This window comes from Sorex araneus, chromosome 5 (assembly GCF_027595985.1).
Source record: "Sorex araneus isolate mSorAra2 chromosome 5, mSorAra2.pri, whole genome shotgun sequence".
In the NCBI taxonomy this organism is placed as follows: domain Eukaryota; kingdom Metazoa; phylum Chordata; class Mammalia; order Eulipotyphla; family Soricidae; genus Sorex; species Sorex araneus.
Genome location: NC_073306.1, coordinates 130,515,234 through 130,532,225, shown reverse-complemented (window position 1 = coordinate 130,532,225; position 16,992 = coordinate 130,515,234). Strand labels below are relative to the sequence as shown.

General features: G+C 57.7%; 1 protein-coding gene and 1 non-coding gene across 4 annotated transcripts in view; one reads left to right on the top strand and one right to left on the bottom strand.

The window, feature by feature from the left end:
• The window catches only part of EYA2 (EYA transcriptional coactivator and phosphatase 2), a 208,295-nt gene that overhangs the window by 74,697 nt on the left and 116,606 nt on the right, over positions 1–16,992 (bottom strand). The window lies entirely within an intron of this gene.
• On the top strand, positions 7,892–7,998 carry LOC129405224 (U6 spliceosomal RNA). Its single transcript, XR_008630407.1, has one exon. It is a non-coding gene; the product is annotated as a U6 spliceosomal RNA (small nuclear RNA).

Genomic DNA, 16,992 nt, shown 5'->3' with positions numbered 1-16,992 from the left:
TCATGGGTGCTGGGTGCTCCCCCAAGGTTCTCATGGGTGCTGGGTGCTCCCTAAAGAACACCGACACCTTGTTTAATCCTCACCAATATGTCCTCCTCATCAACATCATCCCCACTTACCAAAGGGGGGGACCCAAGGCCTGCAGGCCGCTCTGAGGGGCCGAGCTGTCCTGACGAAGGGCCACAGATCACAGCCCAGCCCGGGTCCCTACCGAGGTGACTGCTCTCAGTGACTGGGGCAAACCCCCGCCCCTCCTCCCCTGAGGGAGGCTGGGGGTGGCCACGGCCTGAAGCTTCCTGGCCTGGCAGACAACCTTCTCCATGTGGCTGTTTCAGAGAGCTCAAGTGTGGCCCCAGGTGACCTCCCCAGCAGCCCACAAATCCCCCAGCTGCCCGACTGGGGGGGGGGTAGGGCAGGGCGCCTCATCAAAGGCTGGACCCCGAGCAGTGCCGGGCGGGGCTGTCTCAGCACCAAGCCTCTGCCACTAGGAAGCGTGTCCCTTGCAGGCCTGTGAGTCCGAGGTGGGCCCACCTCATGGAGCCCGGGCACGAGGGGCAGTCTGGAATGGACACAGCTCCCCCCGACCCTGGGGATGCCGTGTGCTCTGTGCGGGTTCCAACAGCCGTGATTCGCTCCGGGCCCCCAAACCTCACGCTGCCTTCAAAGCCGTGAGTCCTTCAGCCTCTTCCCTGCTCATTTGTATCTTTTTTTAAAGAATATTTAATTTTTGTTTTGTTTTGTTTTGGAGCCACACCTAGCGGTGCTCAGGGATTACTCCTGGCTCTGCACTCAGGAATTACTCCCGGTGAGGGACCATATGGGAAGCTGGGAATCGAACCGGGGTCAGCTGCATGCCAGGCAAGTGCCCATCAAAACTCCAGCCCTGTTCACCCCTCACCCCTTTGGAGCTGAAGCGACGAGGCTCTGGCTGGACGCGGTGTGGGCTACCCTGCGGCATGGGAACGGGGTGGGGAGGGGGTTGGGAGCACGTTGCGACCGTGCAAAGGGTTGAGGGTGTCTGGGTCTCTCAGCAGAGAGGCTGACATGGGAGAGTCCATGCAGCATCGGGCAACTGGGGGGAGTCAGTCAGGCTCCCGGGCCCCTTCCTGTCCTGGTCAGAGCCGGGGGGCACCTGGCCTGCTCTCCCTGATTCCCAGTGACCTGCCCGGCTCCGCACTTCTCTCCCCCCGCCCCTCCTCTGAAAACATTCCCTCTCAGGCGCTCCCTGCCTCGTCTCCTGTCGTGCTAAAATACACACGTGCACCGTGGTGAACTTTCATTCCCCTGGAGCGCGTCTGCCAGGAAAAACAAAAGTGGCCTCAACACGCACAAGTTCACAGAGAAGCCCTTTTATGGAGAAATAGAGCATTCGTGTTCCTGGGCCAGCTCCGTAAGAGAGGAGGGGAGGGGAACGCTTTTTTATCACAGCTCCGTAAGGGCTGGAGGGGTCGGGGTGTGGGGGGGATTAACCCTCCCCCCTCCCCGGCCCTCTTTAAGCACTTACAGTTGCTGTCCACCGAGTGACCCAATAACCATTTTCTCGCCTTGCTTGTAAGAGGATCCACTGGGAACAGCAATGCACTCAGGTGAGAGGAATCAGATTTCCCGCCTTCTCTGTAGCCCGGGGTGGCCGAAGGACGAATCCAGCCAAGAAAATAAAATCATACCCTGGCCTTCCTTCTGTTAGTCTGGAAGGCCCAGGCAAGGGCTGGAGGTGACGCAGCCCTCTGGCGACTGTCAGGTGACCAGCTGGGTAAAGTGAGGCAGGAGTCAGGATTTCTGCGGGCCGAGGCAGAAGGATGCCTCGCTGCTGTGTGCTAGAGGGAAGGGACCCCAATGAGATGAGGGGAGGGTGCCTATCACTACAGCTTCTTTGGGACACGGCGGCTATCCAGGGGAAGCTTTTAAAAAACAATTCATTGAATCATAGTGAGATGTGCAGTTACAAGATTGTTCATGATTGAGTGTCAGTCATATGATGTTTCCACACCAGTCCCTTCACCAGGAGACATTTCCGACCACCAATGTCCCCAGTTTCAAGGGGAGCCCTGGAAACAGCTGGGGCCACCTTCAGTTGCTGGCTGAGGGGACAGAACGGGCCGGAGAGACGGGACACCGCTGAAGGCACTTGCCTTGTGTGCAGCGAACCTGGGTTTGATCCCCAGCACCCCACATGGTCCCCTGAGCACCACCGGGAGTGGACCCTGAGCTCAGAGCCAGGAGTGGCCCCTGGGACCTGCTGGGTGTGGCCCCAACACCCTGCCCCCCCAAACTGAAGAGGAGGGCAGACTCCAGGGGCTGTTGCTGAGTGATTCCTTGTTTGAAAAGTGGGTAGTGGGCAAAATAAGTTTGGGATTTAGCCCCCCCTTTTTTTTGCTTTTTGGGTCACACCCAAATGTGACCCAAAATGTGAACAATGCATAGGGGTTACTCCTGGCTCTGCACTCAGGAACTACGCCTGGCGGTGTGCTCAGGGGACCCTATGGGATGCTGGGAATCGAACCCGGGTTGGCTGCATGCAAGGCCCTACCCGCTTTGCTATCGATGCTCCAGCTCCAAGTTTGGGATTTAGAAGCTCAAATGGAGTCAACTCCTGTACCGTGTGATGGGAAATCAAGGCTGAGACTAAATGAGGGAATCTGTGCGTTTGTAACGGAGACTAGATCAGAACTTAGTTGGGTCATACCTGGCAGTGCTCAGGGATCCCTCCTGGAGAAGCTCGGGGGAATATCCATGGTGCTGGGGATCAAACGTGGACCAGCCACCTTCAAGGCAAGCGCCTTAACCCCAGTACCTCTCTCCAGATCCCGAATCCAATTCTTTGCCTCTCAGCCCAGGGTACCACAGGAACCCCCAGCCGGGATGCAAAGATATCTGCTGGCCTCCTTTCCCATTATCTTTTAATCTACCTTGAAGTGGTGAAGCTCAGAGGTTAGAACCTGGGCTGTGAGACCAAGTCTTTCCAGGCTGAAGTCTTGCCTGGAATTTAATACTATGGTTTATTTTCAGTGAATTTATTTTTTACCAATTCCTTCCATTTATGGCAAACAATGCTAGCTTTTCACGTAAGATGATGCTATAAATCTGCCCTTTAAAACGAAGAATATTTTAAGCCAAAAAGAACTTATTTTAAGCCAAAAGAAGCCTGTAAATTGAAAAATAATCAAATAACAGTATAAGTCAGGGGTGAATAACTGAATAAACCCTCACACGGCTGAAGTTTAGGAAACATTTTCTAGGCCAAGAGAGAAAAATCCTTCGTACCCTGAAATTCCCACCCAGGGTCACAGCAGACATCACCAATGGAGCCTGCAATGTCCACTCAGGGTCCTAGCAGACAGCACCCATGTACCCTGCACATCCCCCTGAAAGCCACACCAGACACAACCCACGGATCCTACACATCGGCCCAAGGTCAAAGTAGACATCAGCAGTGGATGCAGCAACTGCCACCCAAGGTCACAACAGATGTCACCGACTGATCCCTAAGTGCCTCCCCCCAATGCCCGGGCAACAAGGCCTTAGGCATATGGAGTGAGACTTGAAAGCCTTATTGGTAGGGGTCTGGGGGTCCAGAACACAGCTGGCCAGATGCTCGCCGCCCTTGACCCTGGCACGACCCTGTAGTATAAGAAACGTGGCTCAGCCCTGTCAGACCATCTCTGAAACCCAGCAACACACAGGGCCCCAGGGGCGCCTTCCGGGGACCTCGGCGGGGTGTGGGGGGGCAGTGGGCATGACAGGCAAAACTAGCGGCTCCTTCTGTACGTGCATAAATGACCTGAAACCTCAGCGCAGGCCAACGAGCACGGGGAGGAGGCAACTCCGGGTGGGTTCATGCCTCCAAGCTTCTGGCTCCTTCAGACACTGGAGACGCCCAGTCTTGGGATTTGGCTCCTGCTCTCTGGAGATCTCACTGCCCCCAGGAGTTCCGAGCTGGAGCTTCTAGCACAGACGGCGCGCCCGGGAACTGCCGCCCTCCCTCCACACCTGGGTGCCCCTCACAATTGCGAACTCTTCCTCTTTAAGCAACACTTCGGCACAGTGTTGGGGGTGCTGAGCCTTGTCCCCAACATCTGAGTCCAGGCCCGGGGTCCCGTCATTTCTCAGCTGGGTCTCACTCAGCCTCTTCCTCGGTCATCGGAGCCTCATCTGAATTACTCCTGGCCCTGCCCCTCAGGACGGAACCGCACTACAGCTTGGGTGGAGGCAGCGGGTAACGGCCTCACGGCAGCTCCAAGCGACAGGTGAGGGCGGCTCTAGGATTACAGACACCAGTTCTCACCCCAGCCCCCAGGCCAGGCTCCCCCTCTCTACAGAGCGGTGCATGCAAATCACGGGGACCCTCAGCAGGCCACGGACTGACCAAGCAGGAGGAATCCTGCAGGAAAGATGAACCTGGAGGCGTGAAGCAGTGCATGAGTTTCTGCGGGGTGATTTAATCTCCACAATCCGCAAGCTTATGGGCATCTCTGTGATGAGGAAGACGAAGCTCAGAGACGCTCAGTAACTTCCCACCCTCGCCTGGCAGCACCAGGTGTTGAAGCCTGCAAGGCTGGCACTATATCTGGCACCCTTTCTTGAGCCAGATTCTCAGCCGGGGTAGAAGATGAGGCAGAAAAATCTCAGAGTCACCAGGGTAGGACACAAAGTGCTTTGGTGGATCCCTTCTTTCAACTGGGCATAATCTGATGCCCCCTCCCCTGCCCCCGGGTCTGTGCTCGGTATGAAAACACAAAATGTAATTCTTCCTGGGTGCCCAGGTTGGGGGCAGCTTCTGGTTAAGGGTCAAAGGGTAAACATCAGTGACGGGACCTCGCGGTCTCTGTCCGGGGTTAATGTAACTACGGAGGCCAGGCCTAAAGCGGAGTCCCAGGTGGATTTGCCTACCACCTCCTTTTTTGTTTTGTTTTGTTTTTGATTTTGCTTTTGGGGTCACATCCGGCAATGCACAGGGCTTACTCCTGGCTAATGCACTCAGGAATTACTCCTGGCGGTGCTCAGGGGACCCTATGGGATGCTGGGAATAGAACCAGGGTCGGCCGCGTGCAAGGCAAATGCCCTCCCCGCTGTGCTATCACTCCAGCCCTATCACCTCCTTTTCAGGAAAAAAAAAAAGTCACTCAATGCCCCAGGGAATCTACCTATTTCCATAAACAAAACTGTCCCCAGTTGCACCTGAGGCAACACTGCTTCCCAGGCGGGTCAGTGGGTCAGCAGCAGCCGTCCTGGGAACCCTGGACACGAACCGAAATGGCTGGGACAGGTAAAACTTCATTTGTGGGTCTGGAGAGGCAGCTCGTGGGGGTGGGGCACAGGCCTGGCATGGGACCCTGGCTCCGGGAGACCCCAGCCTGATGGACGAGGCCTGTCCAGCCAGGCCTCGGATGGTGTGGAACGAAGCCCAGCCCCTCCAAGCACTCAGGGCGCCTCTGTGTGTACCGAGAATTCTCTCTTGTGGGCGCAGACGCTTTGACTTCGCATCGCATTTAGTCTCCTGCACCACCTCCTTTTCTCTGCAGCTGTTTGAAGGAGGCCCGCTCTGAGCAGCGGGCGAGGGGTGTGCAGGAGCCGGTCAGCGGCCCCGGCTGGGCCGGACACGCCCGAACCTCACAGCACGCAGCACCTTGTGTCCACGCAGGAACGCTGCCCTCCCGCTTCTGGAAGCCCCTGCGCCCCTTTCTCCAAGGGCGCCTCCGAGTCCACCCTGCAGGGCCTTCGAGACGTGGCAGCCGAAGCCACTGAATCCTCGGGCTGGGGAGCTGCCGGGACGCGGCTGCGACACAGCCGGGAGGTGGTTTGAGTTTCGTAAAGTGGGAAAATCCTGGGGCATGTGGCGTGGGGGATATGCAGGCAGGTCCCACCCTCGGAGGGCACCGGAAAGGGGTCTGGGCAGCTGTGATGCTGTGCTCATTCACACAAAAACACACGCACCCAGAATACACACAGAGAATACACATGTGCACACGCAGATGACACATGTGGACAGAGGCCCCTTACTCATATGTGCAACACAGAGGCCACATGTGTTCACATAGACTCATACATATGCATGGACACATGTGAACTGCACATGCATACACACAGACAGATGTACACGAGTAGAGGCCCACAAGTACACATATGGATGCACACACATGCACAGAGGCCCACAGACATGCACATGTGTGCACACACAGACACATATGCACAGAGGCCAAACTTATCTACACATCCACACAGATATGCTCTTGCACACAGATACACACGTTCACAGAGGCTTACACACATGCATACAAACACATATGCAGGGGCCCACACATGTGCACACACAGACACACATATGCAGGAGTCCGCACATGTGCATACAGACACACACATGCGCACACAGATACACACGTTCACAGAGGCTCACACACATGCATACAAACACACATGCAGGGGCCCACAGTGCACACACAGGTGCACACATGCACACGGGCCATGCGCAGGTGTCCCTGCCCAGCCGGGGTCCTCCGTGGGCTGTCTGCAGGGAGAATCTGCAGCGTCACCCCATGCATGTGCGAGGCGGCTGCGCCCACGGCCAGGACACAGGCGGTTCCTTCCTGACCTTTGGCCCCTGCGTGGGCCTCGGCGGCCCGGAGCCTCCTCACCAGGCCGGGAGAGGGACACTACGGCAGTTCCACCCCTTACCTCGACGTAGCCCAGGCCCACCCCCTGGACTGGCAGCACCCGCCTTCCTTCCTTACCCAGGCCCCACTGCCACCCAACACGGCAGATGCTGCTAGAACCCACCGGGGCCTCCTGGCTCAGGGCCCGAGAGTCTCTGAGTGTGAATTTGGACGACACCACAAGGTCCCAGAGACACCACAGCGGGGCTGCCAGCGGCTGGGCCCGGGTGCCCATGACCTTCAGAGGGCGCGTGACCCTACCGAGCCCGAGTCCAGCCTTCAGGCACAGTGCAGCCAAGAGCAGATGGGCTATTTTCCACCCCACAGTGTGTGGTCATTTCTTGCACCAGCAGGAGGAAAACAGAACCTAAGTCCTGTCCGTCCCGCCCCTCATCTCCCCTTCCCTCTGCCTCTTCAGTCACACAGACCCCACCTGCTGGTCCTCGGAGCCACACCACTTTGCAGACGCTGTTCCATCTGCCGGCACACCCTTCCCAGCCCTCTCCACAGTGCTCCCTTGCTCCCTGCTCAGTGCCCAAACGCTCCTGCTCAGAGAGGCTGCCGCTGCTCTCCCACCTCTACCCCAATTCGCATCTGCTCCGTAAGCTCCCCGTGCCCCTCCCTCTCCCCCCTCTTTTTATTCTGAGAAACCCATCACTGTCTGAGTTGCCTTTATATCTTCATTTTGGGGCCACACCTGGCAGTGCTCAGGGCACTATGGAGTGCCAGGAGTCGACTCTGTGCAAGGCAAGAACCTCACCCACTGTACTATGGCCCCAGCTCTTGAATTTACTTTTTTTTTGTCTTGTTTTGTTTTTGTTTTTGGGTCATACCCGGCGATGCACAGGGGTTACTCCTGGCTCATGCACTCAGGAATTACTCCTGGCAGTGCTCGGGGGCCCATATGGAATGCTGGGAATCGAACTCGGGTCGGCTGCGTGCAAGGCAAACGCCCTACCCGCTGTGCTATCACTCCAGCCCCTTGAATTTACCTTTTAAAAGATTCTCAAGTTTTAATCTCTCTGTGTTAGAAAGCTCCCGGGGCGACATTTGTATTGTTCTGTCACCACCATGGCCTGGCGCGGGGGGTAGGAATCTGGAGGGTAGGAATCCGTCTCTGCTGCCGACGAGGGGAAAGTGCCCGGAGTGAGACCAGAACCCAAGAGAACACGGCAGGAAAAGCGCAGGGCGGCACACAGAACTCGAGCCCCTCCGCAGCTGGCCTTACACCTCAGGGCACAGTGCTCGCTTTGGCAGCATATATACTAAAACTGGAACGATACAGAGAAGATTAGCATGGCCCCTGCGCAAGGATGACACGCAAATACGTGAAGCGTTCCATATTTTTTCATTGGTGGAGGTGAATGGGCACTGGGGGAGGGATGGGTAAACGATCACTGTATGAGTGAAAGGCAAACACAAAAGTTCGTAAGTTTGTAACTGTCCATCACAGTGATTCTCTAATAAAAAATTTAAAAAAATTAAAAATGATAAAAAACAAACCTCAGAACACACTCTGGTCATCCACGCGGGTCTGGTGTGTGATCACAGGGTGCCTGAGTGTGGAACGGGCAGCAGAAGAGTCAGAGGCAAGTGGCCGCACAAGGCCAGAGAGATGTGACGAGAGCGGGACTTGCCTCGTGGCCGCTCTTGCTGAAGGCAGAGGAAGGGGCCACAAGCCAAGGTGTGTGGGCCACCTCCGGGGGTGAAACCGTGGGAAACAGACTCCACCCCCCACGCAACCAGGAGGACTCAGCCCCGCTCACATTGCACTGAGACCCGTGCTGGAGGTCTGACTTCAGCCCCGAGCAGGAACAAATCTGTGCTATTTTCAGTCAACAAGTTTCTGGCAATTTGCAACAGCAGCCTCGGAGAGAGCCCAGGCAGTCCCCTGGCGAATCCCACAGCTGTGACACTCGGGAGCGTCAGGGTCGCTAAGAAAGGGCCGAGCTGGGACCCTCAGGCAGGCTCGAAAGGATCATCCACACGTGCCAAGCCATGGAATGTGCCAGAAGGAAATCACTCAGGACTGAGAACTTCTGTTCGGACTCTAGGCAGAGAACTCGGGTGGTGTGGGTGAGGCTGAGGTCAAAGTGCAGATTCAGATGCACCCCACAAACACACGCGCTGAAATCTCCCTCCCGCCCCAAAGCCCCTGGGAGGAGTCTACACACCTCCATGGGCGGCGTGACCACAGCCGGGCCCTGCTGCCGAAGCCCTTGGCACCCCCTGACCAGCGGCAGGACCCCCTGACTGTGTCTTTCTAGGAAAAACAGAGCCCAGGCCAGTAGGATTGCTCTCCAAGGACTTGGACAGCTAGAGCTCCAATCCATCACGGAACTATTCTGGTGCCGTCCAAGCAATGTTCCGGATCACGGACCACTGCCAGGGACAGCCATCCATCCAGTGTGCCCGAGGATACAGCGTTGCTTGAGTTTCGGGGTGCTGGGGTCACCCAGACCGCCCCAGGGCTGCTTACGGGGGTCTCCGTTGCTGCACCTGGCAATACTCGGGGGCCCTGTGTGGCCAGGGATCTGGCTGGCCGTATGCATGGTGATGGCCCAGTCCTGGGCCTGTCTCCGGGGCACCATCTCCGATGATAAGTGCACCAACCGGGCAGAGAGGGCAGATCACCACTCCCAGGTTGGCACCCCAGACTCCGCACCTGGCACGCTCCCTCCCCCACGCCAGGCCTAGTCATGGTGGCGTCACTCCCGTCTCAGCGCTCAGGTTCTCACTTGTCGGATGCCCTGAACTTGCTGCCCTCGGGCTGGTGCTCGGCCCTGACCGCCTGCACCCGCGTTGGCTCCCGCCGCCGGCCCCTTCCTCAGCGCCGGCCTGGGAGCTGGGGGGTGGCGGGGGGGGGGGGTCACGAAGCATTTGTGCACAGATGCTGGCTCTGGGGACACATGCTCAAGTGACCAGCCGGGGCTCTGCTCGGGGGGAGAGGCGCGTGCTGGAGCAGCTTCCGTGATGAATCTCGGTCCCCTCGGGGCCTGGGGCAGGCCGGCGGTGTGGACACAAGGGGCCGGTTCTAAAACAATAAAGTCGATTGGGTACGGTCTGCTTCGGTGTTTGGAGGTCTTTGAAAGAGAGACTGTGTGGCCGGGGCGGGGGGCCTGAAAGAGGGTCTATTTACACAGCCCAGAGTGAGCGCTGACCTTTGCCGGCGGGGGCCAGCCCTCGCCCAGCGAGCCGGAGCCCGGCCGCCACTGCCGCCACCGCCAGGGACCGCGACTAATGCGAGCCAGCTGAGCGGGCGGCCGAGCCCCCCCTCTCGCCTGGGTGGTTTCAATTTGCGCAACCCCCCCCCCCACCCCGCACCCCTGCCCGACACAGCTTGCAGCCCCCTGGCCTCCGGCCGCTCGGGCGGGGACGCTACAGACGGTGCTGTGTGGCCTTGATGGGGTCCCCTGAAGATCTGTTCCACTCCTGACCCCGGGTCTTTGATCGTGACCCCGCGGACCATCGGGGTCTGGGGAGGCGTAATGGGGTTCGGATGAAGGCAGGCCTCATCCGGGAGGCGGGGCTGAGGTGCTCTGTGGGAGGAGAGGGTCATCCGGGCACGGAGCCCCAGGGAGAGGGCCACGAGGGGACAGGTGGTGTAGGGCCCCCCATACAGGGCCCCGGTGCGTGCCAGGTCTGCGCTGCCCCTTGGGCCACACTCCCGGCTGCAACATCAGAAACATTCTTGCTTTTTGTTATCATTTTTTTTGGGGGGGTGGAGGTTGGTGCACACTTAGCTGTGCTCAGGGCTTACTCAGGAATTACTCCTAGCAGTCCTTGGGGGAACCAGAGGGGATGCCGGGGCTCGAACCCGGGTTGGCAGCGTGCAAGGCAAATGCCCTCCCTGCTGTAGTAGGACTCCCAGTCCTCTGCTTTTTTGTTTTTAATCCTATCTTCAAGCCGCCTGCGCCCGTCTTGGTTAGTAGCTCCCTTAAACCAACTTCAGATGGACCTCCACTTTTGTAGAACTTAGCTGGGAGTTATATGTGGTCCCCGGGGGCCCACCCCTGGGGGCCTCAGACAGGAGGGGCGAGTTTCCGCTCATCCAACCTCCCTGAACCCGCTCAAGACTTCTACTAAAATCTGTCTGAAAAGAAAACAAAATACCGCGTGCTGTGGGTAATAAAGAGGAAAATATCAAAGCCACCTAGGAAACCAGCGTTCTGAGTTCCCAACCGAAGGCAAGCCAAGGACAGGGCCAGGGAGAACCCCGATTCTGGAGGGCGCCTCGGGGGGACGGACGCTTCCAACTCTTGGAGGATCTCAGAAACGCATTGGGCTTCTGGCCCACAGCGAGGTGGAAACCACGGGCCTTTGCCACGAGTGATGGAGACGGAGAGACAGATGGTGGCGCTGGCTTCTACCCAGATTCCACGGACAGGGGGCTGGAGCAATAGTACAGTGGGGAGGGCATTTGCCTTGCACGCGGCTGACCCGGGTTTGATTCCCAGCATCCCATAGGGTCCCCTGAGCACCACCAGGAGTAATTCCTGAGTGTAGAACCAGGAGTAACCCCTGTGCATTGCCAGGTGTGACCCAAAAAGCAAAAGAAACAAAAACAAAAACAGACTCCACGGACAGTCTCAGGGCCAGGTCAGCCTGGGTCTGCCCACTGCTGACCCAGGTGAGTGGGGCCAACCACCCCACCTGCTCCTTGATGCAGGTGAGATCCCGTGGCTGCCGTGCGGATGGACTCTCAGGGACCCCCAAATGACCCTGATTGGCAGAGTTGCGCTGCTAGCCCTTCCAGCCTCTGGGCAGGGCTGCGGCCTGCTGCCTTCAGCTCACCCCAGAATGATGCCGGCAGCCGAGGCCAAAGACTCCGTCCAACACAGGCCCGGCCCGCGCCAGGCGCCACCCCGTGCGGTCTGAGCACACAGCTTCACAGTCCACCTGGGGAAGGAGTGGGAGGGACGCTGTCCCTGATAAGGCTGCAGAGATGGCCAGAGTCCCGCTTACAAGGACACAGCTGGTGGCCGGAGGGGCAGAGCTGGGGTCAGGCTCCGGACGTCCCCCCCACACCTCCCCTTGGCTCTGCTTTCTGACGCGGCAGCCAACGGGCTTCCGAGGCCCTGTGGTGAGAAGGGCTAAAGCCGCTTCCATGCTGGGAAAACTCACGAAATCCACAGAAACGAGAACATTTCCCCAAAGTCCAAGGTGAACCCCTGTCCCGGCAGCTCCATATACCATGAGCATCATAGAAAGATCAATGACCCATCCTCAAAATCAATGGCTCTTTTTTTTTTCTTTTTTCTTTTTGAGTCACACCCAGCGATGCCAAGGGTTACTCCTGGCTCTGCACTCAGGAATTACTCCTGGTGGTGCTCAGGGGACCATATGGAATGCTGGGAATCGAACCTGGGTCGGCTGCATGCAAGGCAAACGCCCTCCCCGCTGTACTAATGCTTCAGCCCTTCAATGGCTCTTCTTAATCTTGGGTAAGAGAAGCCACGATGGGAGCCGTCGATTACTCTTTTTTTTTTTTTTTGCTTTCTGGGTCACACCTAGCAATGCACAGGGGTCACTCCTGGCACATACACTCAGGAATCACCCCTGGCGGTGCTCAGGGGACCCTATGGGATGCTGGGATTTGAACCCAGGTCAGCCGCGTGCAAGGCAAACGCCCTCCCCGCTGTGCTATCACTCCAGTCCTGGTCGATTACTTTTTAAGTGGATTTGAATTTATGGGTTAATGTATGCTTTTGTGTAGGTTACCCCGGCAGATCTCAGGGGTTACTCCCCATTCTGCATTGGGGGGGGGGGTCACAGCCAGCTGTAGACCAAGCAGGGCTGGGGAACTGAGCCTGGGGTCTTCCACGGGTGAAGCAGGATCTGGGTTCTGTGAGCCAGGTTCTGTGAGCCATCCGCCACCCCGAGCCTGCGACTCTCCCACTGTGGCTCGGTGCACAGACGGGTGTGTGACTCCGGCCTGGCCAGTGACAGGCTCTGTCCATGGATCTGTTGATCTGGTTGAAAAGATCAGCCAGAGACCTAACCTTTCAGGGAATTTTGCTTATAAAACGGAGACACTTTAGGCTACCAGACACGGAAGGCGGCAGGCAGTCCAGCCCGTGGCACCCATCAGCGGGAGGACACGGAGGAGAGAATTCGAGTGACAAATAAACTCTGGGTCCCCTCACTCAGTGGCCGGTCAGCTCCCCACATGCGCCTCCTAGACTGAGTTGGGGGTGAGTTGCAGAAGAGACTGAAGAGCTTCCCTGGGCATGCAGGACAAGGAGGACCGAGAGGCACATGAACCTGTCGACACCACACGCAGTGAGTGACGGGGACCCTCGCCAGACTCACAAACCAAGCACAATTTCGGTAAGATTCTGAGCATTTTTTTTTTTTTTTGCTTTTTGGGTCACACCCAGCGATGCTCAGGGGTTACTCCTGGCTCTGCACTCAGGAATTACTCCTGGCAGTGCTTGGAGGACCATATGGGATGCCGGGGGTCGAACCCGGGTCGGCCGAGTGCAAGGCGAACGTCCTACCCGCTGTGCTATCGCTCCGGCCCCCTTCTGAGCATTTTCTAAGGCGAGGCTGGATCGCCTGGCACCAGGTCACTGCAGACCCCGTCTTATTCTGCCATCGTCATCGTTACTAGTTCTGGGTTTCGGGGCCATACCTGGCGATGCTCAGGAGGTACTCCCGGCTCGGCACTCAGAAATCACTCCTGGCGACGCTCGGGGGGCCAGACGGGATGCTGGGCATCAGAGCCAGGTTGGCCGTGTGTCAAGACAAAGCCCCGCCCGCTGTCCTCTCCCTCTGGCCCCATCTGGAACCATTATTTATGGTATTTTCACACCCCTTCCCCGCCCGCCCCAAAGTGTCCAGCTTCAGACCCTAAATCCAGTGGCCACTCCAGCCACAGCAATAAGAGATACAGAGCAATGTCTCGAGGGCGTCTCATTCTGGGAAGCCAACAGCGGTGCCACGCTCTGCTCGTCACAGCTCTCAGGCCTCGCCCGCTCCTGCCTGGCAGGGAGGGAAAGAGCAGTGCTCAGTCTTGGTCCTCAGAGTCCTCCCGAGGGGCGAATGACCAAGATCCCCCCTCCCACCCCCCGAGCACAGCAGGCGCCTGGGGAAGCCAAGGAGAGGCCCATCAGGCTCAGGGAGTGGCGAAAACAGCACGGAAGGCTCTGCCAGGACCAGCCCTGTCACCCCTCAGAGAAGGGCTACAGAGACGCCACCATCAGGATGTTTGATGAGAGCAGAGAAATGACTCGGACGGAGTCACCAGAGCATGAGACAGGATGAGAGCAGGAATGCGGAGAACCACAGCCGGAAGTGACAGAGCTGAAGCGATGGCAGGTGACACTCAGCGGAGGGTCTCGGGAGAGGGAGATGAACTCTAGGACGGGAGACAGAAAAAAAAAACGGCCCAGAACGGAAGCGATGGGCATAACAGGCCTAGAGAGAGCCCTTCATGGCCCCAAAGTCCTGGACACATTCGGAGCTCCCAGGACAGTCTCCCTGGAGTCAAGAAGCTAGAAATGGTACCACGTATCCGCTCAGACCGTGATGCTCTGAGAACGGAAATGAACCACAGGCAGAAATGGGGACAAAGCGCAAAGACATGTTAATTAGCCACCCAAAGAAATATAAAAAAAGTATTTGCTAATTAAAAAAAAGCAAGACCATCGAAAAAGAGAATCTCTAAAAAATAAAATAAAGGTAGTAGGGGCTGGAGCGATAGCACAGCAGGAGGGCGTTTGCCTTGCACGCGGCCAACCTGGGTTCGATTCCCAGTATCCCATAGGGTCCCCTGAGCACCGCCAGGGGTAATTCCTGAGTGCAGAGCCAGGAGTGACCCCTGTGCATCGCCAGGTGTGACCCAAAAAGCAATAATAATAATAATAATAATAATAGTAATAAATAAAGGTAATAAAGGGAATGACGAATGGCCAAAGGCAACAAACTGGAGTGCTGGCCCATAGAGCTTACTTGGGGGCTGGGTGGGTGGGGGCTTCCTGAAATAAATTAATCCATAAATTCAATGGATGGGGTCTTTGGGACATTGACGAGAGAGGATCGTTAACAATATTATCAATCAAGGTAGCTTAAAGACAAAAAAGAAAGAAAAACAAAAGAAGATCCCGCCTTTCACCACCAATTCATCATCAGGAAGGAACGGCTAAGTCACTTTCGCACCCCCGTCAGCCAGGCACGACCATGGGCAGGTTGCAAAAGCAACTCACCTGTCCCGCCCAGCTCGTGCCAACAGGCAACCCGGGACTTGAGTTCGCTCTTCAGAGGGAGGGCGGGAGTGCGGGGCAGAGGCTGAGTTTTCTAGAATCTCTCCCAGGAGCCGTGCATACCGGTGTCACCCTGAGGCGGATGGGGCCATGGGGTGGAAGGTCTTTCTTCGAAAGCACAGTGTGTGGGGGGGATGAGCCCCCCGAGGGCCGGCTCAGCCCTACTCACCTCACACAGAGGACCCCCAGGGGAAACTGGCTGGACCACTCGCTACCTCCGAGTTCCCCCGAGTTGGAGTCGACTGCCAGGAAGACACAACAAGGTCACACAAGGTCACACTCGCGCTCACTGTGGCTCTCAGGACCCCTTGCCCGGATTCACCAGGCTGGACGGGAAGGAGCGCAGGGATGCTGACGGCCAAGGTCAGCCCCGCAGACCTGCCGGAGAGGGAGGCAGCTCGGGCCGACAGACCCGGGCTCCACCGTGAGGGCACCCGGCGGCCTCCGAAGGCACATTTCTTGGGGCCGGAGTGATAGTCCAGCAGGGAGGGCGCTTGCCTGGCGCTCGGCCGACCCAGGTTCGATTCCCAGCATCCCATATGGTCCCCTGAGCACCCGCCAGGAGTGATTCCTGAGTGCAGAGCCAGGAGTGACCCCTGTGCATTGCCGGGTGTGACCCCTCCCCCCAAAAAAACCCCACTTACTTAAATAACTGGGAAATAAAGCTTAAAAAGTTGCCAAATTAAAAAAAATAACAACCCGCAAAGACATTTCTTTTACTGCTCAGGAAAAATAGAATCTGAGGGTCCTTCTCTGAGCCCCAGCAGAGAGACGGGGAGCCCCCTAACTGTCTGGGGGAGCCCCGCGACCTCCCCTCCCCCTCCCCACTCTCCCGCCCACACCCCAGTCCATCCCAATCTCCTGCCCCGGCCCAATCTCCCTCACATCCAGCCGGCCCAGAGCCCACTGGAGCCCCCCCTCACCCACTCTTGTTCCCGGGGGCTGGAGGGAGCCTGTTCAAACAGACAGGCAGGCCCCCGCCCCCCAACCCGAGCACTCAGAATCTCTGCACTGACCTGTGGGGAGCCCCTGGGCCCCCTCTCCCCCCCCACAGGGGTGCATACGTAAGGGTGGGGTGTGACGTGCCGCTCTGTCCCGGGCTTCCAGCTTACTTCCCTCCTTCCGTGTTGGCGTCTGTGCTCCCATCCCGGGGTCCCTCTTTCCCATCAGCCCCCACCTTGGCTCCCCGCCCAGTCCCCCTCCCGCCCCCCCAGGGCAGCTGCTTCGGTTTCTCAAGCCCTTGCTTCCGTCTCCCAACAGGGCGAGTCTCGGAGAGGAAAGGAGCAAAGAAAACCTCCCGCTCAGCTCGGCCCCTCGCCGGTGTCTGAACGGGCTTGAGGCTCCGTGGAACTGCAGACCGAGCTGGGCCCTAGACGACGCTTTCTGCAGGGGCCGAGGCTGGGGGCAGCCGATTTGGTTTCTTTTCTTTTTTTTTTTCCCTTTTTTTTTGGCTGCACCCAGCGATGCTCAGGGCTTACTCCTGGCTCTGCACTCAGGTATCACTCCTGGCGGTGCTAAGGGAGCCATATGGGATGCTGGGAGTCGAACCCGGGTTGGCTGTGTACAAAGCAAATGCCCTACCTGCTGTGCTATCTCTCCGGCCCCGTGGATCTAGTTTTCTTTTTTTTTTGCTTTTTTTTGGGGGGGGGTCACACCCAGTGATGCTCAGGGGTTACTCCTGGCTCTGCACTCAGGAATTACTCCTGGCTGTGCTCAGGGGACCCTATGGGATGCTGGAACCAAACCCGGGTCGGCCGCGTGCAAGGCAGACTACCTGCTGTGCAAGTCCTACCCGCTGTGCTATGGCTCCAGCCCCGCCTGTGGATTGGTTTCTAATGTGGATCTTCAGCCCTGGTTATGGAGGGCCCTGAGCTTGTCTCTGCATGCACAGAACCCTGGCTTTCCTCACAGACACCGTTACCATAGTGGGGGTCCACCCATATGCCCCCCTCAGCCCCCTGAACTGATCTAGCCCCAGTGACCTTGCAAAGATCTGGCTCCATGTGCCCATAGGCTGAGGGCTGTCGCTCATGAATCTAGGGGTACACAGACCTTCAGCCCAGTAGCACTGCCCCCCG